This window comes from Bos indicus, chromosome 23 (assembly GCF_029378745.1).
Source record: "Bos indicus isolate NIAB-ARS_2022 breed Sahiwal x Tharparkar chromosome 23, NIAB-ARS_B.indTharparkar_mat_pri_1.0, whole genome shotgun sequence".
NCBI classification, from domain to species: Eukaryota; Metazoa; Chordata; class Mammalia; order Artiodactyla; family Bovidae; genus Bos; species Bos indicus.
In genome coordinates, this window is record NC_091782.1 from 45880475 (window position 1) to 45904223 (window position 23749).

Here is a 23749-nt window from a genome sequence, read left to right on the forward strand (position 1 = left end):
GTCTCTCTTTCTGAGACTTTATTTTGACTCTTCTTCTGATTGCATGAACTTCACTTTGGAGTAATTGCTTTTAGCAAAGTCCTATAGGTCCGCTGCCCGCTTATCAACATGGCAGTGTTAGCTGCTCAGTCGTTTCCAACTCTTGCGACCCCATGGACTGTAACCCGCCAGGTTCCTCTGTCCATGGGATTCTCCAGGCAAGAATACTGGAGTGGGTAGCCGTTCCCTTTTCCAGGGGATCTTGCCGACCCAGGGATCAAACCTGGGTCTCCTGCTTTGTAGGTGGATTCTATACTGTCTGCAAGAATGCCTGTCTCTTAGTTTAATTCTTGAGCAAAAATGTAGGCTGAGTAGTATATTCTTCAGTAATACTTATCCTCTGATTTTTTTTTAAATTTTTATTTATTTATTTAGGCTGTGCTGGGTCTACACTGCTTTGCTCGGGCTTTCTCTAGTTGTGGCAAGTGGGGGTTCCTGTTCCTCATGGTGTTCAGGCTTCTCACTGTGGTGACTTCTCTTGTTGTGGAGCACAGGCTTTAGGGTGCACAGACTTCAGCAGTTGGGGCGTGTGTGGTCAGTAGTGGCGGCTTGCAGGCTCTAGGGCACAGGTACAGGGGTTGCGGTGCATAGGCTTAGTTGCCATGTAGCACGTAGGATCTTCCCGGATCAGGGATTGACCCCATGTCCCCTGTACTGGCAGGCAAATTCTTATCTACTGTGCCACCAGGGAAGTCCTCTGATTTTTAGAAATGTTTTTATATCATCCTCTGGAATTTAATAGCAGTGAAGCCAACAGCTTCCATCTTCCTAGACAGTTTTTATGTTTTAAACATACACACTTTTTCTCGAATCCATTGTGACTGGGTATTCCTATGACATGCAGACAAAACTGTCCTATACAAGGTTAAATCACTTTTTCTATCCACCAGCATTTTATGAGCACCCATTTCCCCACACTATTGCTGACACTGAATATTGTCAGTCTTCTAAACATTTTTTCAATCTAGAGGACAAAATTGATATCTCATTGTTTTAAATTTTAGTTTTCATTGCTGATGAGGTTGACCCACTTTGCATACACTCATATCATTTTTTGTTTTTGACTTAAGGATTGATATCTATTCAAATTCTAGGAGATAGTGAAGGACAGGGAAGCCTAGCATGCTGCGGTCCATGGGGTTGCAAAGAGTTGGCCATGACTGAGCAACTAAACAGCAACAACCATCAATTACATATTTTCTATTGGTTTGTCTTTAGGGCCTAGCAAACACTAGGATTTTCAGGAGCAGTCTACGTTGGTTCTTTTTCTCTTTTTGTGTTTCTTAAGGCTGAGGCAAGCATATGGTAATTTTGGTGTTCATTAACACCTTTACCAGCCAGTAGATTGAAGGAAGAAGAGAAGATGAACTCCAGTCCATCCATCTGTGGTCTTGTTGCACGAATCTCACCACCCTCGCATGCATTGCTAAAGAACTTTTTGAATTCATAGTGCAAAGTAGAGTTGCTTCTCAAATGGTTCTGAAAATGGTTCTTATGCAATCCAAGTGAAATGCTCAAGTGAAAAGAGTAGAGACCAAAAGTAAAATAAAGTATCCCTCTCACGGAGTAAACACAGTGCATATGTGTGCTTGTTACAGCTACAGGCGTGTTTAAAAACAATACATACTTAAAAAAAACATACTAGAAAGCACTGCTTTCTGATGCCATGTGCAGTGGATAATACGTTTGATGCTAATGAATATATACAGGCTTTGTTATTCAGTTGCTAAGTCACGTCTGACTCTTTGTGACCCCATGGACTGTAGCATACCAGGCTCCTCTGTCCTCCACCATCCCCCCGGAGTCTGATCGAATTCATGACCCCTGAGTGAGTGATGCTATCTAACCACCTCATCCTCTGCCTCCCCCTTCTGTTTTTGTCTTCAATCTTTCCCAACATCAGGGTCTTTTCCAATGAGTTGGCTCTTGGTATCAGGTGGCCAAAATATTGGAGCTTCAGCTTCAGCATCAGTCCTTCCAATGAATATTCAGAATAGATTTCCTTTAGGATTGACTGGTTTGATCTCCTTGTAGTCCAAGGGACTCTCAAGAGTCTTCTCCGGCACCACAGTTTGAAAGCAATGATTCTTTGGCACTTAGCCTTCTTTATGGACCAACTCTCACAAAGTAATAAATATGGTTCTTTGTATTCTGAAGTTCCTATTTATAGTCTAACTTCCTTATTCATGGCCTCTTTCCCCTCCAGCCTTAGCTGCTGCTAAGTCACTTCAGTTGTGTCCGACTCTGTGTGACCCCATAGACGGCAGCCCACCAGGCTCCCCTGTCCCTGGGATAGAATCCCAGCCTTAGCTAGACCTAGTTAATTCAATTTTCAGAGCAGAGAGATACACCTCTTTTCTTCAAGCTGTTATATCTTTTTATTTTTATTATGTTGAACCAGGGGAGGATGGGGAAGGCACTCAGTACTTCAGAGTCTGGGAGGCTGTCTTTTCATTTATAGAGAAAACAAAAAAAGTGAAGTTTTATTCTTTTTTAATTTTGGTATTTAAATTTGTGATAAAGATGGCTATTCATAGGCTATTTTGGCTTTAGAAACTGTGAATTTTTCTATTATGTAAGTTTTCAAGTATCTACTGAGTTCTTGCAAGGTTTCTATAGAATCATAGCACTGCAGAGCTGGAAGGGATTTTTACAGTCCCTCTAGAAAAATTCATTACCCATTGTAAGAATCCTTTATGTGTACATACTTCAGTCAACTTTATGGACTGTAGCCTGCCAGGCTCCTCTGTCCATGGGAATCTCCAGGCATGAATACTGGAATGGGTTGCTGTTTCCTTCTCCGGGGATCTTCCTGACCCAGAGGTTGAACCCTTGTCTCTTGCGTTTCCCGCATTGGCAGGTGGGTTCTTTACCACTGGCACCACCTGGGAAACCCTACAAATCCTTCATAGAACATCACTATTAGGTGATGATCTGACTTTGGCTTGAACACCTGCAGTGATGGGAGCTCATTTTAGCTAAAAGCAGATGGTTTCACCATCTCATGCTGGTCAGAATGGCTGCCATCAAAAAGTCTACAAACAATAAATGCTGGAGAGGGTGTGGAGAAAAGGGAACCCTTTTACACTGTTGGGAAGCAAACTAGTACAGCCACTATGGAGAACAGTGTGGAGATTCCTTAAAAAACTGAAAATGGAACTGCCATATGACCCAGCAATCCCACTGCTGGGCATACACACTGAGGAAACCAGAATCGAAAGAGACTTTTGTACCCCAGTGTTCATCAGAGAACTTTTTACAATAGCTAGGACATGGAAGCAACCTAGATGTCCATCAGCAGATGAATGGATAAGAAAGTTGTGGCACATATACACAATGAATATTACTCAGTTATTAAAAAGAACACATTTGAATCAGTTCTAATGAGGTGGATGAAACTGGAGCCTATTATACAGGTGAAGTAAGTCAGAAAGAAAAACACTGATATGGTGTATTAATGCATGTACACAGAATTTAGAAAGATGGCAATGATGACCCTACATGTGGGACAGCAAAAGAGACACAGATGTAAAGAACAGACTTTTGGACTCTGTGGGAGAGGGCAAGGGTGGGATGATTTGACAGAATAACATTGAAACATGTATATTATCATATGTGAAATAAATGACCAGTCCAAATTTGATGCATGAAACAGGGGACTCAAAGCCGTTGCACTGGGACAACCCAGAAGGATGGGATGGGGAGGGAGTTGGGAAGGGGTTTCAGGATGGGGGACACATGTATACCTGTGGCTGATTCATGTTAATGTATGGCAAAAACCACCACAATATTGTAAAGCAATTACCCTGAGAAACACTGGGCTGGAGGAAGCATAGGCTAGAGTAACGACTGCCAGGAGAAATATCAATAACCTCAGATATACAGATGACACCACCCTTATGGCAGAAAGTGAAGAAGAACTAAAGACTCTCTTGATGAAGGTGAAAGAGGAGAGTGAAAAAGTTGGCTTAAAGCTCAATATTCAGAAAACTAAGATCATGGCATACAGTCCCATCACGTCATGGTAAATAGATGGAGAAACAGTGGAAACAGTGGCTGACTTTATTTTTCTGGGCTCCAAAATCACTGCAGATAGTGACTGCAGCCATGAAATTAAAAGATACTTATTCCTTGGAAGGAAAGTTATGACCAACCTGGACAGCATATTGAAAAGCAGAGACATTACTTTGTCAACACAGGTCTGTCTAGTCAAGGCTATGGTTTTTCCAGTGGTCATGTATAGATGTGAGAGTTGGACTGTGAAGACAGCTGAGCACCGAATGATGCTTTTGAACTGTGGTGTTGGAGAAGACTCTTGAGAATCCCTTGGACTGCAAGGAGATCCAACCAGTCCATCCTAAAGGAGATCAGTCCTGGGTGTTCATTGGAAGGACTGATGTTGAAGCTGAAACTCCAATACTTTGACTACCTCATGTGAAGAGCTGACTCATTTGAAAAGACCCTGATGCTGGGAAAGATCGAGGGCAGGAGGAGAAGGGGACGAAAGAGGGTGAGATGGTTGGATGGCATCACTGACTCAATGTACATGGGTTTGAGTGAACTCTGGGAGTTGGTGACAGACAGGGAGGCCTGGTGTGCTTCAGTCCTTGGGGTCGTGAAGAGTCGGACACGACTGAGCAACTGAACTGAACTGAATAAAATAAATAATTAAAAAAATAAAAGCAGATGATTTCATAAATTGAACAAATGTACATTATAGCAATTTATTTTTCCTTCCAGTAATATTCCTTGTTGAATCCTAATATTACCCTCTGGAGCAACTAATCTGTTCACTCTTTCAACATGTTGCTATAGTTCAGTTGCTAAGATGTGTCCAACTCTTTGTGGCCTCATGGACTCTAGCCCACCAAGCTCCTCTGTCCATGGGTTTTCTCAAGCACAGATACTGGAGTGGGTTGCTGTGCCATCCTCCAGGGGATCTTCCTGACCCAGGGATCGAACCTGTGACTCCTACATTGCAGGTATATTCTTTACTGCTGAGCCACCGGGGAAGCCCCCTGCCAACATGACAGATGGTCAAAATTTTGAAGCTCATTATTGCATATCCATTCAGTCTTCCATTTCCAAGGTTAATTACTACAAGCTTGTTCTGTCAGTCCTTGTGACTCTGGCTTCCAGATTGCGCTCTTCTGGCAATGATACTTTATATGCACTTCTGTTATTAATGTCATCTTACAGAGAACTATCCTATTCTGAGACCCATGCGCCCAGACACAACCTAAAGAGCACAAAATCTTGAAATACTAAGACCTTGTCTAGAATCCTGGTGGTTAGAGATGGAAGATGGAAGTAGCTGTAGAGAATGATTAATGACCTAATGTTTCAAAGGAAGACATTGCGATCCAGAGAAATAATACTACTTGTCAAAGGGTCATCAAATAGTTAAGCGGCAGAATCAAAGTGACGATCGGATGACTGGAAGTGCAAAATTAAGCCTAGAGATCCCAGTGGTAAGTGCATTCTTTTGTTTTTAAATTGAAGTATGGTTGATCTGGGCTTCCCAGGTGGCAGTAGTAGTAAATTGCCTGCCTGCCAATGCAAGAGACTTTAGAAATGCTGGTTTGATACCTGGGTTGGGAAGATTCCCTGGAGAAGGGAATGGCTACCCACTCCAGTATTCTTGCCTGGAGAATCCCATGGACAGAGGAGCCTGGCGGGCTAGAGTCCAAAGGGTTGCAAAGAGTTGGACACGGCTGAGGCAACTTTGCACAGCACATAGTTGATTTACAATGTTTTGTTAGTTTGAGGTGTTACAGCAAAGTAATTCAAATATTTATGTACATACATATGTATATTCTTTTTTGAATTTTTTTCTTTTATAGGTTGTGCTTCTGTAAATTCTGCTCAAGTTCCATGTCCTTTTTTCTTTTTCTTTTAATATTTTTAATAGACACATACCAGCTCTTTATCACTTAACATCACTTTGGGGAAGTCATATTTGTTGTAAATATTTTTCTCAAAAAATTTTTCTGATATTTTGGATATTCAAACATTTAAATTTTGTATAGTCATACTTTTCAGTCTTTCCATTTGAATTCTGTTTTTCAGCAACCACACCATAGAGGAGTCAGAAATGTTCTTATATTAAACACAGGTAGAAAGGAGAAGCTTTCACTTGCCTCAGGTGAAAATATTTGCAGTGACAAATATTTTAGTTACCTTTTGAATAAGATATGAGTGATAGTTTTTAAAAAGAGAAATGTGGAAAAGAAAAGATGTTAAATGGTATTTTGGCATAAACCACTCCTTATAAACAAGGAATACAGATAAGGGGGTGGGAGGCTACGGTTGGAGCATACCTGTTTAAGATCAGATGCTTGAAAACTCACCTGAATGGGTCCCAGGGAACTATTACCAGTGTATATGGACCTCGTCATCAGAGTGATATTTGGATATTGCTAACATTACTCCTTCCAAGAAGCTAATATAAGAAGAATAACAGTGAACCTGAATTTCAGAGATTATTGAGCAAACCATGACCTAAGTTTGAGCAAGCAGCCCGTGATGTGTTGTTCAGGAATTGAAGATGATATATTAATGGTGCCGAGTGCGTTAGAGTGAATGTGACCACAGAGATCTTTCTAATCTGTGTGTGAGCACCGCCTACTGGCCACGGTTGGACCCTGGAAAAGGATGAAGGCATCAGTCCACACTCAAAATATCATAGTCTTTAAAGTAGTAGGGCTTTCTGCAGATTATAGTGATGACTCACTGATGCAAGATATTTTTTCTTTGAAAGTATCTTGAAATACAAGGTTTTAGAATCATTTTTGTAAAGTGGAGCACTTGTAGAGAAAAGTTATTCTCATGAACTGTTTGCAGGAGCATAGATTGGTTTTATCTTTAGGAAGTACACTTTAGTAATGTATATCAAAGATGGAACTCCCAAATTCTATTGTTAGGAATTTATCCTAAGTAAGTAATCAGAAAATTTAATAGAGATATATTGCAAGGGTCTTCTTCGGAGCATTCAGAAGTAAAAAATGATGAGGGGAAAAAGCAAACTACACCCCATCTCTGTGAAGAGATCAGTTATAACATCTATGGAACACTATGCAGCCATAAAAAGGATGTATGTGTTTTTACATGTATGCCTATAAAAAGATACCTATGATTTTTCACTGGGTGACCAAGGCTAATCTTTAACAGCCCCTAATGTGCTGCAGACTTGGAGTCAAGGCCACCTCATTTCGCATGCTGACTTTGCCACCTCTTAGCATTTGGCTTTGGGAAAGCTGAAGTTTGTTTGTTTGTTTGTTTTTGCTTGTTATTGTTGTTTTCAAAGTTCCTTCATCTCTAAATTGGAAATAACAGTACTTACCTTTTGAATGGCTTTTAGAGTTAGAAGCTTTTAAAGTTCTGAAGCACACTGCACCTAAGATAAAGTCAGTTATTCTCACTGTACTTTTGTGTTCACATATAAAGTTCATGTTTATATGTCTAACTATAAACAGAAGCCCAGAAGGATATACCAACATGACGGTAAAAGGTACTTCACAATGTTAGGATTAAATGTAGCTTTTCTACATTTTCTTTATACCTTTTTATACCTTTTAATTTTTACTTTGAATATGAATTACATATAAAATAATCAAAGCTATTTCTATACCAAAAAAGAAAAGTAACCTTCTTTTACTGCAAGAACAGTAGGATATTGTTAACAGCATGCTTGTTTACCTGAAAATGATCCAGTTGGATATTCCATATTGTATTTAGGATATCATATCATAATAGGCTTGGTCAATGGCCTTTGTGTTTACTGAAAATCTTACTTTTCTACTGAAATTCTTATTTTTCTAGCATGAAGTAGCCATAACAATTGGGGAAACGAATTCTCCAAAGGAATACTTTCCTTGTAATCTGTATGTTTTAAAACAAGAGTAAAACATGTATTGTTGATGTGCATGCGATTATTATAATAATGAAATCCAATCGAACACTATTTATACATATTCTTCTGTCATCTGCCATTCACAGAGAGGAAAAGATAAAGGAAGAGAAGGAAAGAGGTCATACATGCTTAAATGATTTGATTTAAAAAAATTTTTTTATTGTGGTAAAAGTCACATAATATAAAACATGCTGTTTTAACCACATTTAATTGTACAGTTTAGTGGTGCTAAGTATACTCACATTGCTGTGATTATACTTAAAACTCTCATCCTTATCCATCTCCCCAATTTTTCACTTTCCTAAATGAAGCTCTGTTCCCATTAAACACTAAGTCTCCATTCCCTCCCTCCTCACCCCTGGCCCCTGGCACCTACTAGTGTATTTTTCTGACTCTGTGAATTTGACCATTCTAGGTACCTCATAGCAATGAAATCAAACAGTATTTGTCTGCACCTAATGCATATTGAAATTTAAATGACTGATTTTTATCCTCAGTGTTATCTCATTTGGATTTTGATGTCAGAGTGTTAACATAAGAAATTATTTTAACATGAAGTTCCCAAGGTTTCATCTGTGTTTCTCTAAAACGTCCTATTTCACAATACTCACTTAGCAAATCTTACTGTCTGCACATTCCCTCACACTCAAACTTGGCAGCAAGAAGCAATTTCTTCCAAGATTACCCTTTGTAAAAAAACTGTGCTTTTACAACCCGAAGGACAATCCATTCATAAAATTATTAACCATCTTAAGGATCAGTATCACAATTGGGTTTCTATGATTATTAAAGTTCATGGTGGAACATGAACTTACCCATTTGACGGTATGCAAGAATTCATTTTGTTTCCCATCAAGCAAATTATCCTGACTATCCAGGTTAGGTGGCAAAATGACTGTCTCAGTCATCTAATAGTCTCCTTCCTTGAGCCCCTTTAAATAATTAATAGGAGCTTGCATGGCCACTGGGAACTACGGATTTGGTATAAGATCTGAAGAATTTATGTGAGAGGTGGTGAAATAGACCCAGACTGATGAGAGCTATAAAGAGTGATCCACACCACTCCTCCCATAAAAGGGCAATGTTCCCAGGTGTGAGTAGAAGAGATCCTGACAAACACTGGCTAGCCTCCAAAAAACTCAGAGAAGCAAGGCTTGGACACAAGAACGATCTATTTGGCAGGATTTGCATCCCACCAGTTAAGCTCCATTGTAGGATGTCAAATGGACATCATCAGCTCATGTGTCAGCTCCATTTATACTGACTGCCCCTTTGAGAAAAGCTTAGAGCTGTTATTGGGATGAGCAGTAGGTTTGGCAGATAAAATACAGGAGACACAATTAAAACTGAATTTCAGATAAACAGTGAATGGTGTTTTAGTATAAGTCAGTTCCAAGTTTACTCAGGACATAGTAATATTGCAAAATGATGTGTTCTTTGTTCAAAGTTAACTGGGCATCTTCTATTATTTTATTTCCATATCTGGAAACCATATGGAGTAGCAAAGAACACACTAATCATTGGTTTTGTCTGCCATGATTATTGAAAACTAAGCACTCGTAAGGAGATGCAGGGTTTCCTACTGTGTAGTGCCTATCCATAACACATGGAGAAATGACATGGACACAAGTGATGGTGGGGGCTGCTGTGGTGTGCACATTTTGCACCCCTGCCCCCCAGCCAGTACTCAGGACAGCTCAACCAACAGTGTAAATGTATTCGAAAAGCCTTACTTACTCTCCTTGTTTACCGGAACCCAAAGAATTATCAACAAGGACACAGAACATATCTCTCACAAGCCATCTTCATGTTGACCTGACTATAACTCTCATGGGCAGCAATAAGGTGCTTCTGGACAATTTGTATATCACATATCCTGGCAAAGATAAAACATTTATTTTAGGTTAAGCCATATAAAACTGCCATGTTCGTACATTTCAAAATGGTTAGAATCAGGGTCTTCATAGGTGGTCCAGTGGCTGAGACTCTGTGCTCCAGACGCGAGAGGCCGGGTTAGGTCCCTGGTCAGAGAACCGCATTCCACACGTGTTCACGTGTGCACGGTTAAATAAATGTCAAATAATAAAGACCTGGCAGTGTCAAATAAGTAAATCGTTTTTTTTTTGTTTTTTTTTTTAAATGGCTAGATTCCTAGCAATTTTAAATGTGAACAGCTCTGAAGAATCAAAGCGAATGCTTCCCTCTGAAACAGACTTGCCTCAGGAGACAGCAGGGGAAAAAAGTTCAATGGTTCCTACTGTGCTTTGTGAGCCTCAAGATAATTTGCATTAAGAATTCAAAATAAGTAGTCATGAAGTTCTAAAATCAGAGTGGTATATATAGAGATGTAAAAACAAGTGTTTAATAAAAACCATGATGTCTACAATGAATAGTAGATTGGATATGGAAAAAATAAGCTTTCTGAACTGGAAGAGAAACTCAAGAGTTTTTCCTGAAATTAGATATTAAGACTATTCCTGGAAGTATAGAGATAAAAATGGAAGGGAGGAGGAAAAGGAAAAGGGGAGCAAGGCAAAGCATAATTAGGATGCTTCTGCTCTCACATTGACGCAGAACTGAATTTCTGAGGAGAGGCTGCTGCTGCTGAACCCAAAGGGGTGATCAAAGAAGAGAAAAGAACATTTTCCAGAACGCTGGAGCCTGCAGATGAGAAGAACTCACCACGTACCGATGATAAACAATGCAGACCCCTACTGGTATTTTATGCACAAAGGTGATGAAAGACGCACTTGAGTCTCTGCCAGGCTAGCCAACTGAGCAAGAAATCAACATAGAGAATTGGAAAATGTGAAAGAAACAAGAAATGGTAATGTCTGCAGGCACTGAAACTATCTAATCCTAGAGAGACCTCTACCTTACAGAAGTATGTGCATACAAGTTAATAAAAAAGGTCAGAAGTTCCTAACAGGGGAACTATATACTATTAAAACATTAATAATTAAGTAACTTATTGAATAACAATTGCGTAAAAGTAAGGCTGCGTCTAAAATTGCAGATTATATCAAGGATAGGAGGAGGTAACTCTCATATTTTTCATCTCAACCAGGAGTAATTGAAAGATGTTTTTCCTTTTCAATGTTAACTTTACAGTGTAGAGAAAAAAAAATTAAAAATAAATGTGGTCACTAAGAAAACACAAATGAGCAATATAAAGACAAAGTACAAGAGAAAGAGAGAGAGACTAAAAGACTAAAACAGAAAAAGAAATAGCAATGGGGAAACAGGCTAGAAGGGTAAATGGTTTTAATGCCTTGTTAAGTCTCTCCAATTAGATGGAAAATAAAATCCAGAATCAAATTATGTGGAGCATTGAAGCCATAGATTTAAAGTAGTAGGACATGGCTAAGTCAAAAATAAAAGTAATGGACAATAATTTGGAGGGGTAAATGTCCACCTAGTCAAGGCTATGGTTTTTCCTGTGGTCATGTATGGATGTGAGAGTTGGACTGTGAAGAAGGCTGAGCTCCGAAGAATGGATGCTTTTGAACTGTGGTGTTGGAGAAGACTCTTGAGAGTCCCTTGAACTGCAAGGAGATCCAACCAGCCCATTCTGAAGGAGATCAGCCCTGGGATTTCTTTGGAAGGAATGATGCTAAAGCTGAAACTCCAGTACTTTGGCCACCTCATGCGAAGAGTTGACTCATTGGAAAAGACTCTGATGCTGGGAGGGATTGGGGGCAGGAGGAGAAGGGGATGACAGAGGATGAGATGGCTGGATGGCCTCACTGACTCGATGGACGTGAGTCTGAGTGAACTCCGGGAGTTGGTGATGGACAGGGAGGCCTGGCGTGCTGCGATTCATGGGGTCGCAAAGAGTCGGACACGACTGAGCAACTGATCTGATCTGATCTGATCTGATACACATATGGAGCTTCCCAGGTGACTCAGTGGTAAAGAATCAGCCTGCCAATGCAAGAGATGCAGGTGGGAAAGATCGCCTGAAGTAGAAAATGGCAACCCACTCCAGGATTCTTGCCTGAAGAATCCCATGGAGAGGAGCCTGGCGGGCTGTAGTTCATAGAGTTGCTAAGAGTTGGGCATAACTAAGCGCGTGCACGTGCACACACACACACACACACACACACACACACACTCTTGCACATATAGATACATATATTAGGAAAGATACAAGCCAGGTATTATTAGTGGTTATCTCAGGGTGTAGATTAATGTGAGCTTTTCTTCTGCAACGTTTCTTCTTTGTATTTATTGATATTTGCTGATTTTTTCCACAGTGACATGTTCTCTTTTATCATTCAAAACACTTATGGTTACCTCTACTTAAAAAATTAATGAATTTAAAGAATAAGAATAAGCCAATCTCAACATTGCCACATTTGTAAGGTGTTACTTTCTTTAATATATAAGTTAAGTTTTCAAATCAGAGAGAAAAAAAAGATGAATGGTTGTTTTAAAATTTGGGTAAATGGATAGTTTAAAGCAGAAATGCAAATGTTCAATGATTTTGTGTATTATGATTTCGGTTTTTAAACACATGCATGTCATGGTGGTATAGTCACTAAATCATGTACGACCTCTTGCGACCCCATGGACTGCAGCCCACCAGGCTCCTCTGTCCATGGGGATTCTCCAAGCAGGAATACTGGAGTGGGTTGCCATTTCCTTCTCTAGGGGAACTTCCTATCCCAGGAATTGAACCTGGGTCTCCTACATTACAGATGGATTCTTTACCGACTGAGCTACGAGGGAACATGCATATATATGCATTGCTAAAAGCCTTGAAAGGAATGTTTTAAGATGTTCACAATGGTTCTGTTAATTAGCCTCTGTATATCTATCTGTGTTCTCTAGAAATGAGCATGTATTATCTGTATAATCATAATATACTGTGAAAGAAAATAATCTCTCAAAGGACAAGAGAAAAAAAAATAAGAGCAATGTGTCCTACAACTGAAAGTAAGTTTGTGGAATTTGAACAAACTTGCTCAAAGCTAGAGAAAGATTAGATCTGGGATTGCTCCCATTCCTTTAGGATGTTCATCCGCCTTTCCCATCCCAGCCAAAGCCTCCATGAATGCCAGCTGGGCAGGAGCCTGGCTTCGTCTACCAGTTGAACAATTCGCAGTAGAAGTGAGATTAGAGGCCTGATGTGCTCTGAAACTTAAGCAGAATAGATCAGATCGTATTATTTGGAAGAATCTCTAGGAAGGCACATTCAATTTCTGATGCCTTCCCGAGAGGTACTCTTCTTGGAGCTTTAAAATGATCTTGCATTTTGCATCTCCTGTTAAAATCTTTTAATGTCTCTATTCAGAGACACCCTGGAGAAGAAAGTGGCGACCCACTCCAGTATTCTTGCCGGGAGAATTCTGTAGACAGAGGAGCCTGGCAGACTACAGTCCATGGGGTCGTAGAGAGTTGGACACAACTAAGCCGCTAACACATTCAGAGACAAGATTATCATCGGCATCTCTCCCTAGGGCTGACTGAAGTTCCCAGGTGTCTACACGACAATGAGAATGCAGTAGCAATTGAAAGGAAAACCGTTCCTATCAAACCGTGGCACTGGGTCTATCTTTTAGGAGTGGCAGACCCTGCGTGACCCTTCTCTGCGTGTACATGCCTTTCACCATGGGAAGCGGCAGGCCCTATATCCAAACCCACTACCAGGAATTCCAGGTTCAGATGAAGACATTTTTCTGTTTTTATAAATAGCTAATTGAGAGCCTCAAATCTAGAGCTGTATATCTGTCTCTCCCCCAAAAGATTCACCAGCACAGATGGCAAATAAGCCAAAGATAGATGTATCTGAGTCCTAAAGAAAGAAATGAGATTTCTCGAGCTACTTCCATTTCTGCAGCAGGCATTACTAGAACCAGTTCTGTATTCCCTGCAAGCTCCTACAGAGCCTGGAGGTACAGGAGGACATGAGCAAAAGTCATGCACAGATCCTTTAAAATGGACACTGCTTTTTTCTAGGTCTCTGTAAAAATCTTAATACACAACATGGATAATTAGGTAATCAAATTCGGACACTATCCTAGGCAGTTCTCAGTTTAGAGCACAGATGTCCAGATGTGCCTCGACCAGAACAGGAGGCCAGTCGTCTGTCAGCAGCCAGACGGGACAGCCAGAAGGGACAGAAAGACAACATCCCAGGTTTCGGAGAAGGTCGGGAAACATTTCCACAAGAGCAACAGTTGAGTAAAAAACAGAAGCAGGCGTAACTTAGCATTTAAGGAGCATCTTGTAATTCATAATATTTCACAGATATATTTCAGCTCCACCAGTACTTGTGAAGAAGGCTGAACTGGAAGTCTTCCTTTCCAATCCGCAGATATGAAAATTTACTCAGAGAGGCTAAGTGACTTGCCCAACGTCACACAGTTAGTATATGTTGGAACTTCAACTTCTTTCTGTTACCTGAGAGTCATCATTCCTTTGCTAATTTTTGGTCTCTCTCCAGCTGGAAGATACTGAAATTGCTCATTAGGATTTCATCACTTTAGCTGGAGACTGCTGCTGCTGCTTAAATACCTCTACAGACGCCTATATGATTGCACAGGGATATGATATCAAATAACAGAAGAATAAGACCTTTTGGGGCCTTTAGCTTAGATATCCTACCACGATTATAAAGATTTCTTTTCAGATTTGTGTTTTGTCTTTACAGTTCTTAGTTTCTTTGCAATCTCAATTTATAAAGCCATGCTTGTTTTAAATATGAATACAAATCCATAATTACATTCAAGAAGATGTACCGTATTTTATCCCAAGACTGCATACTCTGGCAGACCAAATATGCCCATAGGATTGAAGGTACCCACACATGAGAAGCTCAGACATTGTTTTCTTGTTAAAATTCAGCTATCACTTTATGGGGACATACACTCAGATAAAAGGAGGTTGGGATTAATACACCAATTTCAGTAGTTATTTCTAAAGCAGACTTGGATGGGTTAAATCAGGTAGGTGTACAGACACAGTTTTCTCTGTAAGACTGGAGAGAAGATGGGAGGTGGGATGGAGGATGCTAAGAAACAGATTGGGTAACTGGACTCATGATTTTCTCTAAAGCCAGCCCTGAGTACATGTCCCTGGTAAGCAGGACTCAAGAGAAAAAGATGTTCAAACACCTTGATCCATGTAAAAATAACTTTACCTACAAGTTATAGAAAGATGAAAAAATGAAATCACATCCTCAAGCATTTAAAAGAAATTGTAGTATTAAGATACATAAAACCTGCGCTGCCTTATCTGTGGCAACCCACTCCAATACTCTTGCCTGGAAAATCCCATGGACGGTGGAGCCTGGTAGGCTGCAGTCCACGGGGTCGCTAAGAGTCGGACACAACTGAGTGACTTCACTCTCACTTTTCACTTTCCTGCATTGGAGAAGGAAATGGCAACCCACTCCAGTGTTCTTGCCTGGAGAATCCCAGGGACGGGGGAGCCTCGTGGGCTGCCGTCTATGGGGTCACACAGAGTTGGACACGACTGAAGTGACTTAGCAGCAGTAGCAGCCTTATCTGTAGTAACAGATGTAAGAGACAGGCACATATTAATTCATAATTTATACTATAACTGTTCCCTTGACTGAAACTGATTGTTGCTAGCATATTTTAAATAATCATGACAACCAAGACAAATAAAAATCAGACTACTTAGACTTTTATCGTATAAAGTATATATTTTTTAAAAAATTACAGTCTCAGTATCACTTTGTTGTTATTTAGTTGCTCAGTTGTGTCCAACTCTCTGAGACCACATGAACTGTAGCACTCCAGGCTTCCCTGTCTTTCACCATCTCCCAGAGCTTGCTCAAACTCATGTCCACTAAGCTGGTGATGCCATCCACCAATCTCATCCTCTGTCATCCCCTTCTTATCTTGCCTTCAATCTTTCCCAGCATCAGGGTCTTGTCCAATGGGTTGGATCTTTGCATCAGGTGGCCAAAGTATTGGAGCTTCAACCTCAGCATCAGTCCTTCCAATGAATATTCAGGATTGATTTCCTTTATGATTGACTGGTTTGATCTCTGTGCAGTCCAGGGGACTCTCAAGAGTCTTCTCCAACACCACAGTTCAAAAGCACCAATTCTTCAGCGCTCAGCCTTCTTTATGGTCCAACTCTCACATCCATACATGACTACTGGAAAAACCAGAACTTTGACTAGATGGACCTTTGTTGGCAAAGTAATGTCTCTGCTTTTTAATACGCTGTCTAGTTTTGTCATAGCTTTTCTTCCAAGGAGTAAGCGTCTTTTAATTTCATGGCTGCAGTCACCATCTGCAGTAATTTTGGAGCCCAAGAAAATAAAGTCTGACACTGTTTCTACTGTTTCCCTATCTATTTGCCATGAAGTAATGGGACCAGATGCCATGATCTTAGTTTTTTGAATGTTGAATTTTAAGTCAGCTTTTTCACTCTCCTCTTTCACCTTCATCAAGAGGCTCCCTAGTTGCTCTTCACTTTCTGCCATAAGGGTGGTGTCATCTGCGTATCTGAGGTTACTGATATTTCTCCTGGCCATCTTGATTCCAGCTTGTGCTTTATCCAGCCCAGCATTTCACATGATGTACTCTGCTTAGAAGTTAAATAAGCAGTATACAGTATCACTTAGAAGCCTACAAGAAGCTACTGTAGTTAGCCCTGGGGTTCTCTTTTTCTTGTTGATACCATAGGATTAGAGCAATAAAACATTATTTTGTCATTATGCATGGATTTTATATTTGGGTTTTTTTTGGGGGGGTGTTTAAAAGTACTAAAAATCTCATCCTTTGGAAGGTGAACATATCCTTTTCTGACAACAGTGATCTAGGGCAAAAAATAGCACCACCATATTGTAACAAAATACTGCCCCTTTTACTCTTCGCAAGTCGTCTCCTCTCCTCTCTCATAACTCCCACCGACGTGGGAATCCTCAGAGCAGTGATCACCCCTCAAAGGCAGTGTTCTGATGACCCACCCTAAGACTTGTCTGGTCTTCGAAGAGTGAGGCAGGACACAGACTCCACAGAGTCAGAACACAGCAGGCATCCTCCCGTCCCCTCATTTCCTACTCTCTTGCTGCCCATGACAAAAGCGGCACCTGTGCCATAGATGCCGACTCAAGATCCTGCTGAGCTGTTGATTCCTGTCCAAGGTGTCTACCCTGAACCCTGAAACTGCCTTTTCTCAAGAAAGTTGATGCCTGACGGCAGAGGCCACTGATGGCCACCCTCAGCTACATGAATGAAGTGATAGCAGTAACAATAATAATAACAGAGATAACTAGCATGTATAAAGCATGGGCTATACTGGGCACTGTTACGCCTGCTTTATATTATCAACTGTTTAGTCTTTGTGATAACCCAGTATGGTGGTCCTCGTGTTTCTTGTTTCTCTGGCATCATTGGTTCCAATACTGCTGATAACTTTCTTCTTCATTTTGGAGGGAAATTTTGCAGCAATTGCTGTCTTGGGTTTTGTTGTTATCTTCATTTCAGTCCCTCTGTTCTAAGGGAACAGAGTTGGAAGATAATTTTATCCCTCTTAGACTCAGGATTTTCTTTCCATTTCTCATGAATCAAAGTTGTCTGCCTGGAATTTAAGAGTGGAATATCCCCTCCAGGGTTTTTCACAGATCCTGAACCCCAGTACTCCTGCTACATAGTAATAAGGAAGGAAAACTGTAGTACTAGCTGGAGAAGGTGTTGGTGCTTATTCAAGAACAAGGAACCTCCTATAATTCCCCATCTTGAGACTCATCACACTTTTATAGTAATTACTTGCTTAGTGTATACTTTACTGTTGGACTGTAAGTACTTCCACATGAATGAAACAAGAGTAATAACATAATAACAGAGATAACTAGCATTTATACAGCATGGGCTGTACTGGATACTGTTATGCCTACTTTATATTAACAACTTGTTTTGTCTTTGTAATAACTCAATGTTGCCAATTGCAAATGAGGAAACTGAGGCACAGAGCGATTCAATTAGTAAGTGCTACAGCCAGAGCCAGAGTCTCAGTTTAATCAAATGAAAATAAGTCGTTAGCTGAAACCTTAACCTTCCCAGGGTAAAAGTCACATTATTTCTTGATTTCTTATCATTCTAAAGAACAACATAGTAAAAATGTCCACACATAGAGGTCAATTAATTTAAAAATTGCTTAAAAAATAGGAATTCTTTCATTCGAACCCTAGCTGATTGGGACTTTTTGTTCATTATTGTTTGATTGCATTAAATATGATATATTTAATTTTCATAAATGTGTATATATGTAAATTTCTGAATCCTTCTTTGGGTAGATGCAATCCAAATCCATTGCAATTGACCTCATGCTGCTAACATCTTCCGATTATGGTCACGATGGCAACTATTACAGATTGTCTTATACAGCATGCTTACAGAGAACGGTGTATATTTATGCTATAGAATCACTTCCACATTTCCCCAAATCAATTCGACATTCGTTTGCTGGGAGCTCACCGGGCCCAAGAATTAGTGTCAGGCACCTCCTTGTGCAAGGTGCCTTTGTAAGGCCATGCAGGCTGGCTGGCTGCAATGAAGCTGAATCCTCCCAGAGTCTGCAGGCTGTGTTGTTATTATCAGGATGCAAAAGGCAAGCTCATTCTCAAATTATTCCTTGGACCATTTGTCTCAAGTAGATAAAGGTTAAAATGTTCTTACATCTCAGTTGGAAAGCCTCTTTTTCTTTGATTGCCTCAGATGTGGAATAGTTTACTACCAGTCCCCATCTCCTGTTCCCCTGCTGGGGTTCTGAACTCCATCAGATAATATTTGTAAAGCACTTTGTGCTCAGAAGAAAGGCCACACTTAGAAGGGTAAGCATTATCCACCTGACTGCGCCCAGGGCAAACGTTGTCATCGGCCAAGCTTTCTTCTGCCCTCATACGCCATGTACCAAAGGCATACGTAATAATGAGAAACTCACTTTTCAAGCTCAAGCACAAAGGAATAAAGCAACCGTTGTGCCCAATGGAGCCTTGGAAGGCATGTGAAATAAAGCAGAAAGCAGAGGTTAGTTTTGCAAATTGTTAGAAAAAATCATCAGACCACAGTATTCATGATAGGCAGTAAATCGCATTGGCCTTATCCAGGCTGACAAAGTATGCTTCTAACTCTCCACATGTTGCCTTTGCAAACAGTTTCCCTTTCTCTGCTCTGTTGAACTGGAGATTAAAAGAATCAATAAGATAACTGTTCAACCTCTTTTTGGATTTTAATGAATGACAATCACAAGACCATCATATCGCTATATCATTAACCACTTTTAAGAGTTCAACACATTTTTATTATGAACGATATTTTTATTATCATTCATCGCATACGTTCCTGAGATACAGACGTGAATAAAACGATGAGCGACTTCATTTATTAAATAAACAGACATAAACTGAGCAATTTAATGGCTTCAATTATTTTCATAGCCAAGCAATATTATCTGTAGCATGAGAAATGGGTTTTCAATTGGCCATTAGTACAACTTTAAAACTATGTGCTGTGCTTTCTATGGTGTCTGGCACATAGAATGTGTTCAAAAACACTAACTTCTTTGGTTTCTTCTAAAAAATTGGAATCTTTGTCAGGAGCTCTCTGAGCAGACTTTCTTTTAAATCATTCTACCTCCAGCATTCAGCACAATTTCTGGCAAGAGGTAGATGATCCATAATATTTGCAGACTGAGTGAGCCTGTCACAGAGTGGTAAATGGACATTCAAATGGTTTCCTAGCGCAGCTTACAGTGAGAACCTAACCAATAAGGTAAAGCACAGGAAAGCAAAATATATGGAATTTCTTTTAGTTCTGAGCCATCTTGTTATTATTTTTCAGTTATTATTTTATGGCTGTGGTTGCTAATGGATATTTCATCTCTTTTTAATGTTGATGAAATAAATCTAAATTTTCTTTAAAATGAGTACCAACAAAGGCATATTGTAACAGCTTTATTGAAATATAATTCATATTCTATACCATTCACACATTTATAGTACACAATTCCATGTCTTTTAGTGTATTTAAAGCATTCTGTAGCCATCACCACAGTCAATTGTGAAACACTGTCATCACTCCAAAAAAGACATCACAGGCCTCTTAGCCATCACTGCAGGGCTTGCTGCCTATCTCCCCTAGCTCTGTGCACCCACGATCCTGCTTTCTGTACCTATAGATTTGGCTCTTCTAGACATTTCATATACATGGAACTATTCTGGGCCTGACTCCTTCTATTAATACTGAGCGTAATATTTCCAAAGTTTATCCTTGTGGTAGCATGTGCTGGTACCTCATTTCTTTTTATTGCTGAATAATATTCCATTGCATGAATATGCCACATTAAAAAAAATATCCATTCATCAGCTGATGGGCAGTTGGATTGTTTCCACTTTTTGGTTATTAGAATAGACCATGCTGCTGTGAACATTAGTGTATAAGTGTTGTGTGGACATACTTTATTTTCTCACCCAGGAGTGGAAGGCATACTTATAAATACGAAGAAGGCGAAACAAGTGAAACAAACACCACATCCATTCATTTACTAGAGGAGATGGGAGAATTTTAGGCAGAGGAGAAGCTGCATTGACTAGGAGTCGTCAGGAGCCCAGGCACTAACTCTAATGAGGCACGTGACTCACTAATGAGGCACATGACTGGAAGGAAAGACGTCACCTCTGCTTTCTTGTGCGTAAGTGGTTGGGCCCTTACCTTTATCTCAAAGGTCAGCTTGCATTGCAGGGATTCAAAAAATCTAATGTAACAGGGGCCTGGAGTTAGATTTAGTTGAAATTCAAGGCAAAATCCAAAAGTACTAGGTCAAGAAAAATGAAAAAAAAATAGTGAATATGAAGAATGTAACAGATAAAAATACTCCCTCCTTGCCTTTAGGAATAAATAAAGGTTTTATCAGAAAGAAGGAAAAAAGTATATTCTGATCATCTTAATAAGGGCTACCCAAGTGGTTTAGTGCTAAAGAATTCACTTGCAATGCAGGAGACACGGGTTCAATCCCTGGGTCAGGAAGATCCTCCAGACTAGGAAATGGCAACCCATTCCAGTGTTCTTGCCTGGGAAATCCCATGGACATGGGAACATGGCAGGCTACAGTCCATGGGGTCACAAAGAGTTGAACATGACTGAGTGATAGCATGCACGCATGCATCTTTATAAAGCAGTGATAAATGACTAAAGAGAATTAAGTAAATATTGATGCATAAAAATAAAAGTCTTGCTTGTTAAACAGCACTATAAGAAATGCAGATAAAAATTGTATTTGCAAACCTACCTTTTTTTAATCTAACAAAACTCTTTCTTTAATTACAAAGAAAAAAGAACACTTTATGAAAACAATTGAATATATAATAACTATCTCTAAGAAGGGGCTATTCAAGAAGTGTCTTATGATTTTATGAGGAAATGTCGAAAATTTAAAAACATCCACGTGTAATATTTCCTTTGTTCACATTATGTAGAGACTATATCCAAGATCCCAGCAAAAGATGGCAAACAAATGGATTATCCATGCCTTTCTTACTCTTTCCTCTTAATTAAAAGCTGTCTTCACCCAGGGGTTTCCCCTCACCCTTTCTATTCTTCAATTTCACTTAATATTTTTTAACTTATTAAAATGTGGATAAGCAGAAATATAATAGAACCTGTATTTATTAGATGAGAATATAGAAAAGTGGTTAGACAGATTTCTGTTTAAAAAAAATTATGCTTAGTCAACGGTATAAATTAACATCCTCATGCCTACAGCATATGCCTTTTTCTTCCCATGTGCTCAGAAATAGGCCATCTTTGGAAGGTATGGGGGTGCTTTTCTTTCCCATATAGGTTCCAGGCATTGCCTAAGTGACTTGCCTATCAGTCTAGTAAGAAGAGAGTGAGATGGTCTCACTGCCATATTTATCCAAGCCTTAATGCTTCCCTGTCTTTAACACTCATACACACACACACACACACACACACACACACACACACACACACACACCCTCTGGGTAAAAAGAAGTGGCAGATGGGGGACATGAAAGACGAGGGTTGAAGAGGGTGAAGGTAATTCCACCCCTCTGCCTGTGTGCTGTGCTCACCCCAGGTCGGCTCAGTCTTGATTTTCGCAGTTCACGAGTCGCACCTTCTTTGCTTTCGCCTTTCCCTCTCACATCACCCAGCGGCCTCCGTGGGTCATTGCCTCAAGCTGTCTGGTCACTTGAGACAGTCAAGTTAAGGTAGATGGGAAGTGGGGCTGGGAAAGCTGATCCAAATCCAGAGTGCTTTAAGCATAATTTTTGGGACTACTTTTTTTTCATTTTTTAACACCAAAACATATGGCATTAGTTTCCTGAGAAACCAGGCATTTGGAAAGAATGATTTTGATATGAGGTTTTTAGCCTATCCAGAATAAATTTCAATCTTTTTCAAGCTTTCTTTCTATTCAAAACACATATTTTTTTAAAAACTGAAAAAAGTGAAAAATATTCATGTTAATCAACAGTGGGATGGATAGATAATGGTATATTTTTATAACTGAAAGCTATTGCAATGAAAATGTGACATTGAGTCAAAGAATTCAGACACAAAATAACACATACTGATGATTGTACTTAAATAAAATTAAAAAAAAAAAAAGACTTGTAATGCATACTTAGATGGTTAAGCTATAATGAAAAACCAGGAAAGTGATTGCCATAAATCCCAGGATGATGGTTTCCTTTGCAGAGGAGAAAGTGGACAGTGATTGGGAAATGGTATGAAGGTGCTTTCTAGGGTTTTAAAATCTTCTCTGTTTTGACTAAGGAGGTAGTAACATAAGTATTTGTTGTGATAATTCCTTGAAGGTATAAGGAAGTTATAATTCCTTGGGGGTATAAGATAAGAAAGAAAACAAAACATGCATTCACTACTATTTGGAATAGGGTGTGTGTGTGTGCACGCGTGTGCTCACATGCTCTCACTCAGTTGTGTCCGATTCCTTGTGACAACATGGACTGTAGCCCGCCAGGCTCCTCTGTCCATGGGATCTTCCAGGCAAGAATACTGGAGTGGGTTGTCATTTCCTTCTCCAGGGGATCTTCCTGATCCAGGGATCTAACCTGCGTCTCCTGCATTGCAGGCAGATTCTCTACCGCTGAGCCACCAGGGAAGCCCATTTTATATGTTACAGGTACACAAATAATTCACAATTTTGAAAAGTTATATTCCACTTATTATTATTAGAAAATGTTGGCTGTATTTGCTGTGTGTGGTACAATATATCCTTATTTTATCCTAATCCTAATTTTATCCTTATTTTATACCTAATCCTTATTTTATCCTAATCCTAATTTTATCCTTATTTTACACCTAATAGTTGGTACCCTTGAAAGAGAAGTTGAGATTGCCTTTGAAAATTGGTAGGTTTTCAAAATAAGGTGATAGAGAACAAAAGAGACTTTTAGCTAATGGAACAGAATGAGGAAAAGCCTGAAATAGGAAAACTTCAGTTATCTCTTGGGTCAAAGTGATAGTGTAGTTTATGTGGAACATAGGTTAGGAAGCAATAGGAGGTAAGATTGAATACCTGTACAAAGAGTTTGGAGTTTATTCTGAGACCGAGGTTCTCATACGGTAAGGTATACCAGAATCCCCAGCAGGGCTGTTAAAACAGATTCCTGGGCCCGAGCTCCTGAGTGTTAGATTCAGTAGGTCTGGGGTAGGGCCTGAGGACCTGCATCTCTAGCAAGGTCTCAGGTGGTGTTGAGCTGCTGGTTCAGGGACTGAATCCTGGGAGGACAATGGGAAGCTGGAACTAGACCCAGCGTGAGCAAATGAG